Here is a 13,455-nt window from a genome sequence, read left to right as displayed (position 1 = left end):
TCTAAAACATTATGTCCTGTTCTGTTTCAGTCCACAGAGTTCGTTGGGACAATCATACTCTATCCTTCTGTAAAGACTTATCTTCCTCGTAACAGGTCCTCTAATTACTTTCCATTCAACATGACAGCCCATTATGCTATAAACCTGCCAGTCTCTGATGGAGCATATGGAGCTGTGTGTATTCACGACATCTAATGCCTGGCTTCATCTCTGGGTCCTGCAGCTGTGGCTTTATACAGTTTACTTGTCAGAATGACTGTCAATTTCTCAGCAAATGATCACTCCCCAACTATCATTCTTTTCTTTGGAGATATGACATAAAGAGTGACACATATCTGACAGGAGTGTGTCAGATATATACAATTATATCCTCCTCCACTAACGAGAATATTCACCATGAACACATTCATCAGAGCTTGGGGAATCTCTTCAGACAAGCAATTGGCTCAGGTCAGAGGTAGCAGTTTCTTCACATCAGGATGTTCAAACTCTGTTATGTCCACAGTGGATGCGAGATGCTCCTGCATAACCATGTAGAGATGGTCACAGACATTTCTGCCATCATGTATTACTAAACTAATAAAGGAAAGCAAGTTCATTCTGGTCTGCTGAGAAGGAACAAAACTGTGACTGTGGAATGCTACCAGTGAAGATGACTTCTAATCGATTCATATACTCATCTCTTCCAACTCTTTTGTGAGCAGTTTCAGTGGGAATCCTTGTCCATGTGAGCAGACAGCTCCCACAAATAGAGACAGTTGGCAATAAGTTTGTTTGCTCCCAGGGACAGAAGAAAGCGTCACAGATCTTGCTAAAAAAACAGGGTAAGGAATCTCTATCAGGTACCATTCTGGTTGAAAAGTTTTGAAAGATTTCTCTATGCTTTTGCCTTCATTCTCTCTCTTTTGCAGATTGAGTAAAATATAGAGAAAGTGAGGGTGCATGTGACTATTGATAGGTTTTGCTTCTCATAGTCATTTTTGTTTTCCCGATCTGTGAGGAACCTAACTCAAGGATCTAAGTGTGCAACCACTTTACACAACTCTGGTGCACAAAGTTATTTTTCTCCCCATCCTGGATGACTGGTGTCTATAACCCCACTCATAAAAAGATTATTTTATCAAAAGTTCGGGGGTTTTTTTCAGATATAGCATACAGTATTGTAAATTTGTCCTTTATTCTTCCTGACTTTATTGTCCCAATTATCATTGACTCCAATCCAGATTAGGATGTGCAAAACTAAGAACCTGAAATAGGCTATAGCATATCTCAGCATCTGTGCTCTTTACCAGGCTGTTCTGTGTGCTTACAGAGAGCACGATAGTTGTGTTTTAAGCTGTCAGATGTTTTCCCATTCTACTTCTATAAAAATACTGGCTGCAGTGCACCAAAATTTAAATCAGCTTGTTAGCTCTACACATTGCAAGAAAGGTGAAAGCAAAAATGGATTAACTCAGCACCAGATCACAGGAACTGTTTGAGTGGTTTGGGTAATTCTATTATCTATAGATTATCGCATAGAGTAAATAACCTGTCAGAGTCCATGTAGATGCAGAAACTCCCTTTCCACTCCACCCTCAACTCCAGCAATTTTCTGCTGCATGAAAAACATCACCTCTATATGTTTCTGTTCTATCCTTCCTATAAAAGTAATGGTCAAAAGGAGGTTCATGTTGGACGGAATTACAGTTATACAGATTAATATGTGCCATGATCTCAGCTGTTTAGATCACCGATCAATTTTTTGCCATTTCCAAACTTTTTTCCTTGACAGCAAAAGAGGATTCTGCATCCCAGCCTGGAAATACTGCACAATAGCATGGCAAATAATCTGCTGGTTACTGTAGACCATATGTTTTAAGACACTGTTTTGCATGGATAATCTCCACTCTGAAATTAGTGATTATATTTGGTATCATAAATTTGTAATAGGAACCAAAACATAGCATTTTTACTGCTCACTGTTTGGTTGGTTACAATTTCAATCAGGAGAGATGCTTTCAAGTCAGTTGTAAACCTAATCATCACAACTAAATCAGAGTAGACATCTAAAGTAAACACTAATTACTCCTTGTAAACGATAATTTTCTTCCTGATTGGAAAAGAAAACCAAAACACCATAGCGTTTAGGAAGAAAAACCTACTTTGTCTCAGAACTTCCAGAAGGAAAGTGCTGATCTGTCTTTTCTTAATCTCCATCATAAGGATTCACTTCCCACTGTTTGAAGTGTTTGTACCTGAATTTACTGGGAGGGCAGGAACACACCAGAAGGAAGCAGCAACAGCACAGCAGAAGCTGAACACCATTCTGTTAAGTTTCCTATGAGTTTAGATTTAGAGATGGAACGTGAAAACTGGTTGATGCTTATTAAAATGTTCCTTTGAGACATTCAGCAAGGCAGTGTGCGCGTAAAGATTCCTCAGCACTGTTCAGGTGTACTGGGTAGTGCTGCCCTTTGGGGGAAAAGTCGGCTAAACTACAATACCTGGAATGTTACAGAGTACTTCTCCAAATGTACATTGCTTTACTCGTCATTTGGTGTTTCTAGCAAAAAGGGGAACAAAGACTCAGGAAAATAGGTAAATAAAGCGGATACTGCCGGAGACCTGCCTGACATGACACCTGCTTCCGCATGTGGTAACAAGTGCTGTGGGGATGAAAATGAGTTCCTCGGCCCTCTTTGCCTAGTCTATTTTGGGGAACAGGAAGCAGGCAAGGTAGGGGAAAAGTAGCAGCCCTGTGTTATGCACTTTCTTATCATCTACTGCTTCCCTTAGAAGTGGGTTGCTCTAGGGAAGAAAGTGGGGATCTTATGCTTGACGTGAAGTAGAAAACAGCATTACCACTTGGTATTGCTCCACTGACAGGCTCAGCTGTGGCCTGGGGTGGAACTGGCTAGAAGCGGCAGGAACCGGTTGGAACGAGCTGTGACTGGCGTGGGGCAGCCCCTGCCTCTCCTCACAGAGGCCGCTGCTGCAGCTCCATCGTCATTTGACACCTGCACCCAATATTACCCTGATGAAGGCTCTTCAAGCTTTCCTGACAGCAGCTGTGAAGGGTGTTATCTGTAATCCCACCGTCAGCTGTGAGGGTGTCACTCCTTCAGCTCCCCAGGCATTGGGGCAGCTCGGAGCAGCCCTTCGGCTGAGGGGCTGGGCCCGAGCCTGTTTGTGCCCCAGTGCACGGCAGGGTTCTGCTGGGTGCAGACAGCTCTGGGAAGGAGACTTGCTGGTGAGTATCAGTCTTACTTAGAAGATATTAATTAATTGTTAGTTTTCTCAAGTTTATTCTCTCAGCCTTTGTCCTGCTGCTAAAGTTCTTATTGTTTAAGATTTTGGTAATGTTGGTTTTTAGTACTGAGTTTTGTCTGTGGGACTTCAGGAAAGTAATGTAATTTCCCTGGGCTTCTGAGAAAAATCTCTGAAATTTTAAAGGGAATTGTTAGACCCTTTACCATTGTCGCTTCAGTAGCCCAGATCATGTGGCAGAGGCATTGTGGGTGGGTTAGAAACTGTCTTTTTAGAGACTTATGATTCTCATTAGAATTTGTAAAACAGATAATTATATAAGGAATAGAAAAGGGTAACTAAGAAATGTGAACTCCATTGTGTGAGTTTGTCTTTGATGCAATGATTCTTGTCCAATCAACTGAATTTAGAGAGGGCCTCTCTGAAGCCCCAATACAGTGAAGAACTTCTTTAGCTTCAAGCATATTCTGAAGTCCCTTTACTGTTTTTATGTGTCAAAGTGCTGTTTTGAATTGGAGTTTCAGCATCTAATTTCAGACTCGAGCATTATGTATAATATAAAATGGTGGGTATGCATTGAAGTGCCATGTGCGTTGCATGCCACAAAAACTGAAAAAAAACCTAGGCCTTTGTCACCTACTAATGAAGCTGGATGCTTAAGGCAATCTCTATCTGTTATCCAAACCTGCTACTGTTATTCTTGCCTTAGTAACCGGTTACTTACAAAAGAGAAGAAAACTCTGACCCAGAAAGGTAAATAGGTTTATATGTCTAAATCAATAAACCTAAGTATAATATTGGCATTTAGATTTAGAAAGTAATTCATAGTAAGTTTAGACTCAAGCTTTAAGTAATCTATAATGAGTTGATGTTTATCATCTGCTCTTGTAATTGAAAGTACTGACATTTTTGTTTTCCTCAAGCACATCTTTATTAGCCAGGTGGAATTGATAGTTGTCATGCCCACGAGGACAAATTGATTGAACAGAAAAAATGCGGCAGAAAAATTGTTTGTATAGAATCAAAGTTGTATCTTTTGTGTAGACTACAATAGGAATAAGGTTACTAAGGATCGATTACTTCTGAGATACAAAGATTACTGTGGCCTGTCATTGCTGTTAGTAGCCATGTTTTACAAATAGCTGGAGTTGGAAAATAAGTATCTGACAACAGACAGTAATTTTCTTGCAGTAGAATATTGTGTGTGATATTATTAGATTACAGTAATGCATGGGATTTGATAAGGGAATTTTAGCAATTGCTGTTCAATAGTGTGTTATACAGGGTGGAATCTCTCAAGAAGTAAACTTCAATTTAAAAGTACAGACCAATTTCTATGTAAAATTGGTTCAGAAACTGCTTGAAAAGGCAGCTTTCTGTTAACACTGCATATAATATGAAAAATAGGAAATTTCTAAGGACCTGAGCAAATTAAAGACTACGGGTAATTACTGACTGCAAGGTAGCTAATTAGTACAGTATTCTGTAGTTGTATTGGAAATTGATTGAAGGTACACACTCTTAGATTTCCCCTAGTATCTTTTTGCCAAGGAGTATATTATACCTATTTGAATTTCCTTAAAACAACATTTTTTGTTAAAGACAGAAATTTCCAAGAAGGGGAGGGTGGGAGCACACTAACAAGGTAAGGAAGTATGACATAAAAATACAAGATTTCTTTAACGGTAGATTTGAAGCAGAAACAACAGTGATGGTAATGCTGTGGTGACAAGAGTGGTGATGAAGTGAATCAGTTGCAAATAGTTTGTAAGTGAGGAAATGTAATGGTCAGGAATGACAGAAGGACGCTCGTGAGGGAGCAGTGGCTCAGTCACAGGACTGCAGGAGCTGTTGAAGGAACAGCAGAGCATAATAAAAATGCAAAATTTACAAATTGTCCTTGTTTTCCAGAGCAGCCAAGTCCAGACAGCATCAGAGAAGGAGTTCAGGCTCAGAAGAACTGACTTTGTCAACTATTTAAAGGTATGTCCTGATAGCTGATGTGCTCCTCAGTACAGTTATTCAGCTATTTGTAAAATGCAGCTGCTAAGGAAACAAGAGACAATAGTAATCCAGTAGCTCAGTGATTTTCCTCTGGGTTTTCAGTGGTTTGTTTTGTTTAATTTTTTTTATCTATATAAAATAAGGCAAGGAAATTTCATGCAAAAATACAATTCAGTACAAAATATACAATGAACTACCATGAGGAAATGAGCAACTGACAGACATAGTTTACTGTGATTGAGAGGAAACATTTATCTGCTTGTGAAAAGAGCAGGTTTGTAGTCATATGTCTCAACAGAAGGAGAGCGATAGTGGAATATCCCCCGAAACAGGGGCATTGGAGCATTTTGAGGAAAGGAAGTATGGTCTTTCCCAGAGAAATGAAGACTTGTTTTCTTGGCCATTTCACAGCCTGGGTTGAAAGTGATGTAGATGTTTTTGCACAGCTGAATGAAAAATTAATACACCCTGCAGAACAAATAGGTTTTATGCAAGACTATCTCAAATGTCTGTATGTTGTATGTATTTCTGGACACCAGCAGCACCAAGGCAGCTCAGTTCTAGCCAGACTTTTTCCTCTCGGGCTCTAAACTAAGCTGCACCACAAAGACTGTTCAAGCTGTACTGTACAACTTAGTACCTTCCGAATCTTCACTGGCTTCATCTGTTGATTTTTCAAACATCTGACCTGGTTCTGTGGGAGTCAACTTTTTGGGATTTAGGTTGCTTTTCAGCAGAGCTGTGCAGATGTTTGTGCAGTACTGCATACTATGTCTTTTGAGATCCGTAGTGCTGCATGTTTTCCCCATGTTCCACAGTGTCTCAGTGTCCACTATTCTAGTGAAGAGTTGGTGCATTTAGGGATGCTGGGAGGGGCATAGTATATTGTTTTATTTTACTTCTACTTGATTAGACAAGATCCAAAACAGTCTGATGCAAATTAGCTAACTGAATGGCTACCTAGGAGTTACCTAGATCTGATGAAGAATTAGAATAGATGAATTTTAATTGCTGGAGTGGCCACATTAAAAATAGTAAAAGTTCAACTGAAAAATCATGTGGTATCAGTGATTTATGGAAAGTATTTGCTAAGGTGAGCCTGTATATCAATTATTAACAATTTTGGAAGATCTTTCCCTGGAACCTTCTGACTGAGCATTGGCATGAGGGTACAGTTGGTGCACATGGAGATGCTTTGATGTCGGATGTGCTGGTTCTATTAATTTACATCACTATAGTCCAGTGTTTTCTGCCTTTCATGTTAGATCAAAAGATGTTTTTGAGGCTCCCATCTATCCACCTATTAAAAAAAAAAAATTAAAAAAAAAAAAAACACCAAACAAGCCAACAACTGATTAAATATCTCAAGATCATGCTAAAAGCATGATACCCTAGCAGACTTGCTAGGAATCCATTGCCTGAACTAGGGATGGGGCAGAAAGATTTGCAGACGTTCAGTGAGGTTTATATGCTTCTGTACTTGTTCTATTTTTTGACATATTATTTATATGTATTTTATTTTCTAATCTTAAACATATTTTAATTTTCTAAGCTCTGAAATATTTTAGTGAGTTTTGAAGTCAGTGGAATGTATAAAACTGATAGAAAATTAACTTGACAGAACTTTGTGTTGCTCCTTAATATATAAAGATTTTGTTAAGTATAAAATGGGGTTTAAAAACTTGTGTTAGTTTCATTGATTAGTATGAAATGAAAAATTCAAAATACCTTCAATAACCCTATTGTTCAATGGTATCTCAAACAAATTTTCTTAAGAAGCTCAAACTCATGGTAAGAAGCATTCTACACTAGTAGCTGTAAGATTTAAATCGGTGTGAGTTTTGTCTTCATGTTGTGTCTTATACTTCCCAGTATAATTCAGCAAAATACAAAATAAGGGCTTTTTAAAAATTTCTTTTTGATAGCTGAAGAAATATGTACATACGTACACACCTTAAGTCTTTTTCAGTTCTTGTCCATCTCACATTCTGCCACTGGAGGGTGGTAAAATATTTTCAAGTTTTTCTTTCCTTTTTCTCCCTTTTATTTTCCTTTTTCTTTCTTTTCTTTTTAATGTTTGAACTCCTGTTAAAACATATACCAATTTCTAAAAAGGTGGTTTGCACGGTACCATAATCTCCATCTCCAGATTTTATAAGTTGTAAGGATTTTTCCACTGTTGCTAATAGATCTCTCTTTCCTGCTTTTATGTATGTGAAATTATGTCACATATTCTGAAAGGCTTTGATTGGGAATTTGTTAGTGTGAGCACTTCAGACTCTGTTATACTGCCATGACTTGTCGGATTTGGAGTGACTTGTGCTTCCACTGCAAAAGGTGTGGGAGAGTGCTTCAGGTTTAAATATAGATCAGCACTGTCATCGGTTTCCATTCCCATCTTGAAAGGTAAACTATATTTTCAGAGCAGTAAAGATATACACTGAAATAATGGTGAGGGTTTTCCCAAATGTTGAATGCATGGTGAACTGGCAGCAGATCATATTCGACAGCAGAGACTGCTGTCCAGGACCAGCAGCAGTTCCTGTCCACAGACAGAAAGAAGGCACTATCCTGCCTCGAGGCAAAGCCTCCCATTTCCTGAAGACAGAGCCATCATGCCTTATTAAGTCTTGTCTGTATTATGAAGTTCGGAAGTCTAACAGGTAGTCCACACAAATCACAGTAGCATAGTTCCCATTGCTGTTTGCTTTGGCAGAGTGTGTAAGTGCCTCTACACAAGACAGTCAAAGGGGAGACAGGTATCTTCAGCTTCTTTGCAGCTAGGCAAACAGCACTCTGCAAACTCACAGGTAAGAAATGCCTGCCATGATCGTGGTAGAGGGAGAAAAGACACTGTATCTGATCATGTCAAATGTTTATTAAGATTTCCATGATGAAAAGTCTTTGGTGCTGGCATTAGGGCATTGGAAGTGATGCATTGGCATGAATAGGTGTCAGCTCCCAGTACATGATTTTAAAAACAAAATAAAGCTTTTTCTGTAGCACATTTCTGTTGATGGTATTGGTTCTAAATGCAGTCTCTCTTCCTTAAATACACACTGTTCCTTAGACAGTAAAGAGGACTGTGCTCTGACCATGACCCAATCTGCTAAAGACTGGACTGGTTCCTTTTAGATAGGGATGTGTTGCTCCTATTGTATCTGTATGCCACCAAAATCAGAAAGGACAGTAGCCTTCAATGATGGGTGCTCAGGAAACCAAGCCCAATTAAGATATCTCAGGGTGGGCATACAAAAAGGGAGACATTGAAAAATTATATCAATAGACTTTTCCAAAAGTCTACGTTGCGCCTAAATTTAAGTTCCTGTGTGTGTCTCTATGCGTATTGATTTTCATTAAGTGTCAGAGGATTGATTTGGGAGTTTATCTTTAGGTAGTGATGTTCAAGTTTTCTGGCTATTACAGCAATGTTACCCAAGATGGCTATAGCTGAGCTTAATGTCTCGTTTGCAATTATTTTATAAAGGCAAATAATAATACTAAATGAGAATGGAAAGGGAAAGAAGTGTATGGATATCCGTGCAGTTTTGATTATTTCTTGTTTTCTGTAATTATTATTACACTGTAAATGCGTATATGTTGCTATTGGAATAAAGATACCATTGACACGTTCTGTGGAAATGTGACTGCATCACGTGACTCTACATTACTTCAAACTTTATATTGTATATGATATATGGACTTGACTACATTGTTCTGAACGTACTTTTTACTGTTTGGTGTATAACGTACAACTTACATATATGCATGCATATGAAGATGCCTCATACTGCATATACATAAAAATACAATTTTATAGATATCGTACTTCATGTATAAATTGTTACTGGAGGTAAATATCTACCTACTGACTTACAGTAGTATATTGTTGAATTTTTTTTCAACCATACACGATGTTTGTATGTTGTTTCACTAACTTCAGGATTTTCTATCGCCCCCTCCCCAGTTTAAGCAACTATTCAGATAAATACAGGAATTAGAATTCTTTATCATAGTATCCTAAAGATACTCTTTCTGACTGGAGAGAGTTCCTTGCTATAAGGCTGGGTATATGTTTTTATAGTTGAAGTATGACATTCAGTGAGAAAGGTCAGTTATGACTTACATTTTAGTGATGACGTTCTTTCCCCAACCATTATATGCACAGTGCTTTGGTCAGCCTTTTTTTATTTACTGGGTTTTCAGTAACTCAAAGTAGAATTCAATATTAATACCATATGGCTTGCAATATATACTTTCTTTAACGACGTTAATATTTTACTTATAATTAAGTTGAAAAAAATATAGAGGTATGACTTAATAGACAGTTTTAGCTCCAGTAATTGCTAATTTCTCATTCTTCTTAGATCTTCTATATTTGCATTTAATACCAGTTATTCAAATAAGAGAATGTGTCCGCTTCTACAAATATGAAATTTCTTAAATTCCATATAAAATCTTGTACACTACTGAACAGTATTTTGACTGTTGTAATAAGTTTACGTCTTGGATGAGAAAGTTAATGGTAGGAAAGGAATATGCAAGGGACTTGTATCTAACAAAAAGCATTCTAGCATATAGGTGTAATTAGTCTGCTTTACAGTACGTAGTAAAAAACACCCTCTGATTCTTGGGCATGATTTTATTGCCATTTGTGTGGGTTTTGGTAACAGGGCACAGAAGAATATACTTGCATTGTAAATTAACTTACCCTTCTTCAACCTTCAGCTGCCAGAATTAGTTGTTTGGCTCTGCTTTTTTGTTTGTTGACTGACCAAATTCTCTTTTCTCAATGACTTCTGAATTATTTTGGAAAGCTTTTTTGACTGCTTTATCTCCCATTTCATTTCATTTAATATCTACACAGGCTGGAATTCATACAAAAATGACATTGTTGCTGTGACATATTACCTTATTATAGACATCAATAATTTCCAAAGCTATTCCTACTGTAGTGATTGAAATTTCTAGGATGATATCAATGGCACTTAAAAGATCTGGAAAAGTGACAGATTGTAAAGGTTGTGCTTTAGCAATCTAATTCAGTGCCATCAGGATAGCAAATAACTCAGCAGTATAACCAGATAACTAATCTAACTGGCTTCTTCAACCCAAATTCACACATATGAGGCTACTAAATCCTATCTCACTGCAATCTCTAGAATGAAAATGGAAAATATAATAGTGAAGACTAGTAGAAAAATAAAGCATTAATTAATGAGACGATTGCAATGAAATTTTTAGCCAAGTAAGGTTTTGCAGAGAAGGCAAAACAGTACGACAAAACTTGAGAGTAAAATTAAACTCAAATGTTTGGAGACCTGGCATAATGTACTCGCATCACCTGTTCTAAGAACTTTTAGAAGTTGGACTGAAGGGTATTTTCTCTTCTTGTTTCAGCTAGGAAAAAGATACTGTAGGAACTGCTGCTTTATATTATTCAGAAATTAAAACCTTAGGTGCTGTTAAAAGTAGTTCACATTCTGACCAACTCAAAATCTGTGGCCTTAACTAGTAATTGCTAAGGATGCAAGGAATTACTTACATTAGACAAGCAAACTTAAAGTCTTTAACCCTTCCCCCTTGGTGTTAATTGAAGCATACCAGAACAAATGTGCTCCCGTTTTTTTCACTGCAGTCTCTTAATCTTTGAACTAACAATGAAATTGCTTCCTTATGAACATAAAACCCACAGCTGCTCAGATCACTTTATTTTCCCACTTCACTGTCCTTGCAATTATTTTTTTGAATCCTTTAAGTATCTGATTTTCCACCATGTGAGGTTCAAAATTCATTTCTTGTACTATTACAAGGAGTTTCTTAATGTAGTCACTTCTTTAACTGTGCCTTATCCATTTTTTCTTGTGGCGTTAGTCTTTCTGGCTCTGGATTGTTCACTCCTACAGGGAAAGTCTCCGTTCAAAAAGGAAGATGTCTGTGCTTTAGTGGCACATCTATAAACGCCTACCCAATATCCATATCACTGCAAATATAAACAGCCGTGATCGTGACAGTCACTTAGATAGCTCTGATGAATCATTTGGTGTAATACTTGCAGCTATTCCTTAGTAGCCAACCTCTACTCAAGAAATGATAATACAATGTCATGTCCAAACCATTAAGATCAACAAAGATCAGCTTGCAGGGCTAAACATTAGACACATACATGTACATCATTTAAGTCAAAATTTTAGGTTTTGGAAAGTGAATTCTTTCTCTGTTTCCTAGAAGGCTCTTGATGTACTTCTAATTCTTTATTCTTCCATTGTTCGACTACAAAACTACTTTGATGACCATAAGTCATTATTCAGTCATTCCTCTAAATATTTAAATTCTGCAGTAAATGTCATTTTTCCTTGTTATTGGAGGTCTGTAAGTAATGAATTTTCAGTAACTTGAAAGAATTCATAGATAATTTAAATTGCCCACTTCTGTGAATACCTGACCTCAAAATTACTCTTTGCTTATGCCAAAGTTAGACTAGGCAATGTTGTGTGTTCTTCAGTTCTGACATTTCATTATGTTGTCACATTATGATATATGCAACGGAAGAAGAAGCGGTTTTAAAGCAAGGCTTAACTATATATGCTGCTCCACATTAACCCCTCTCTTTTTGCCTTATAATCTAAAAGGCAGTCTTTTGGTTATATAGGAACATCAGGAGATAGAGGAATGCTAATTTTCAAAGTGAAATACCTTAAGTTACATGATGTCCATTACTTGTACAGTCTGCACCTTTAGTTGAATACTGTCATCCTATCATCCCTTTATTTGAGAAAGCATTTTAGCAAGCTGTTGTTCTCTTACACACAGGGATACGCTGGAGAATCAAGAAACTTAGGGCTACGTATGTGTGCTAAACTTTGTTTTAAAACAATATCACAGGCAAGATTGTCCCTTTTTAAACAGGGTATTATAGTATTTCTGTGTCTATAAATACAACACATAAAGCTCCTTATTACCAAATGCTTTATTAACATCAGAAGACAGTCTTATGACATGATCTATGGTTGATTGATTTGCCTGAAAGCCACTTTAATACTGAGGAAGAAGATTATTCATCTCCAGAAAGAATGACAGTCAACAATAAATCATTTTCTCCATCTTCTTACATAGCGATGAAGTTAAGGCTATCAGATGATAAGAACCTAAATCAAAGCATGATCCCTTTTTCCTTTTTCTTTTTCTTTTTTTTTAATAGGAAAAGCATAAGATTGCTTTCCCATTTTTTGATCAACCTAATGCTACAAACATAATCACTGCAGATATGATGGCCTATCAGAAATTTAAACACAGTAGGAACATGGGGGTTTTTATCTAAGTTTAATTTTTATGTGATATTTAAGATCATTTTAACTCGTTTTATAACCTAACATACTTAGGAAATTAACCAAATTTAAGACGTTTCCTATAATATCAAGATTGAAAGTGTCCTTTAGTGGGGGATTAGTTTTTGTTTGTGGTTGGGGTTTTTTTTAGCTCCTTCACTAAAATATTTTGGTCATCCAATGCTTGGAATGTTTTTATTCCTTTGTGCTTACATTGCTTTTGAATTTTCCACATATGTATTTTTCACCTTCCTATACTAGTAACACTTAGTTGTGATATCCCATAGAATTGCCAAGGCAGGAAAGCTGCGGCAGCAAGATGTTTTCCAAGAATAACAAATGTTAGGGATAAGCTGGCAAAATCCCCTAATTTGCCTGGAAGAAGCATTCAAGTGTGAATGGAATCCTGAAAGGATTCAATAAATCAATATTCAAAGTGAATAAAAATCCTGAAAAGGATTCAGGATTTTTAAATCCTATATGAAAGCAGGAATACTCAGTTTCAAACATTTTGATATCTGGCTGTCCGTGACTGTGCACAAACAGCAAAGGAACAAGATCTAAGGGCAGAGAGTAAGTTCAGTGATTGGTGAGTTGCTAGATTGTGAGCATTCCCTGGGTAAATCTGTTCTTGCACTGTTGAGGTTTGGGGAAGTACAATGTGAATTAGAAAAGATACATATAGTAATATTCTTATTCATTTTTTAGTATTATCACATTCATTTCTCAAAAATGCATATTAACAGTGGTTTATCTTTAGTATTACCTATTATTAAGCAGGCTAAAAGCTGCACTTCCTTGTACGCATTGTCTACTCAATTAACGTCTACTCAATTAAGCTAAGGTGTCAAAGTGAATAATTTATGTTTTATAG

At 37.0% G+C, this 13,455-nt stretch overlaps 1 long non-coding RNA gene across 1 annotated transcript in view; it reads left to right on the top strand.

Moving 5' to 3' along the window:
* The first annotated feature begins 709 nt into the window (after nt 1–709).
* The window catches only part of LOC134520770 (uncharacterized), an 80,416-nt gene continuing 67,670 nt past the window's right edge, over nt 710–13,455 (top strand). The window contains exons 1-2 of the long non-coding RNA XR_010072536.1: nt 710–824; nt 5,161–5,232. This is a non-coding gene — a long non-coding RNA (uncharacterized LOC134520770). The remainder of the gene's footprint in view (nt 825–5,160; nt 5,233–13,455) is intronic.

The sequence above is a fragment of the Chroicocephalus ridibundus genome, chromosome 9 (assembly GCF_963924245.1).
Source record: "Chroicocephalus ridibundus chromosome 9, bChrRid1.1, whole genome shotgun sequence".
Lineage (NCBI taxonomy): Eukaryota > Metazoa > Chordata > Aves > Charadriiformes > Laridae > Chroicocephalus > Chroicocephalus ridibundus.
The sequence above is the reverse complement of the archived record's forward strand: the minus strand, read 5'-3'. Positions and strand labels throughout refer to the sequence as shown.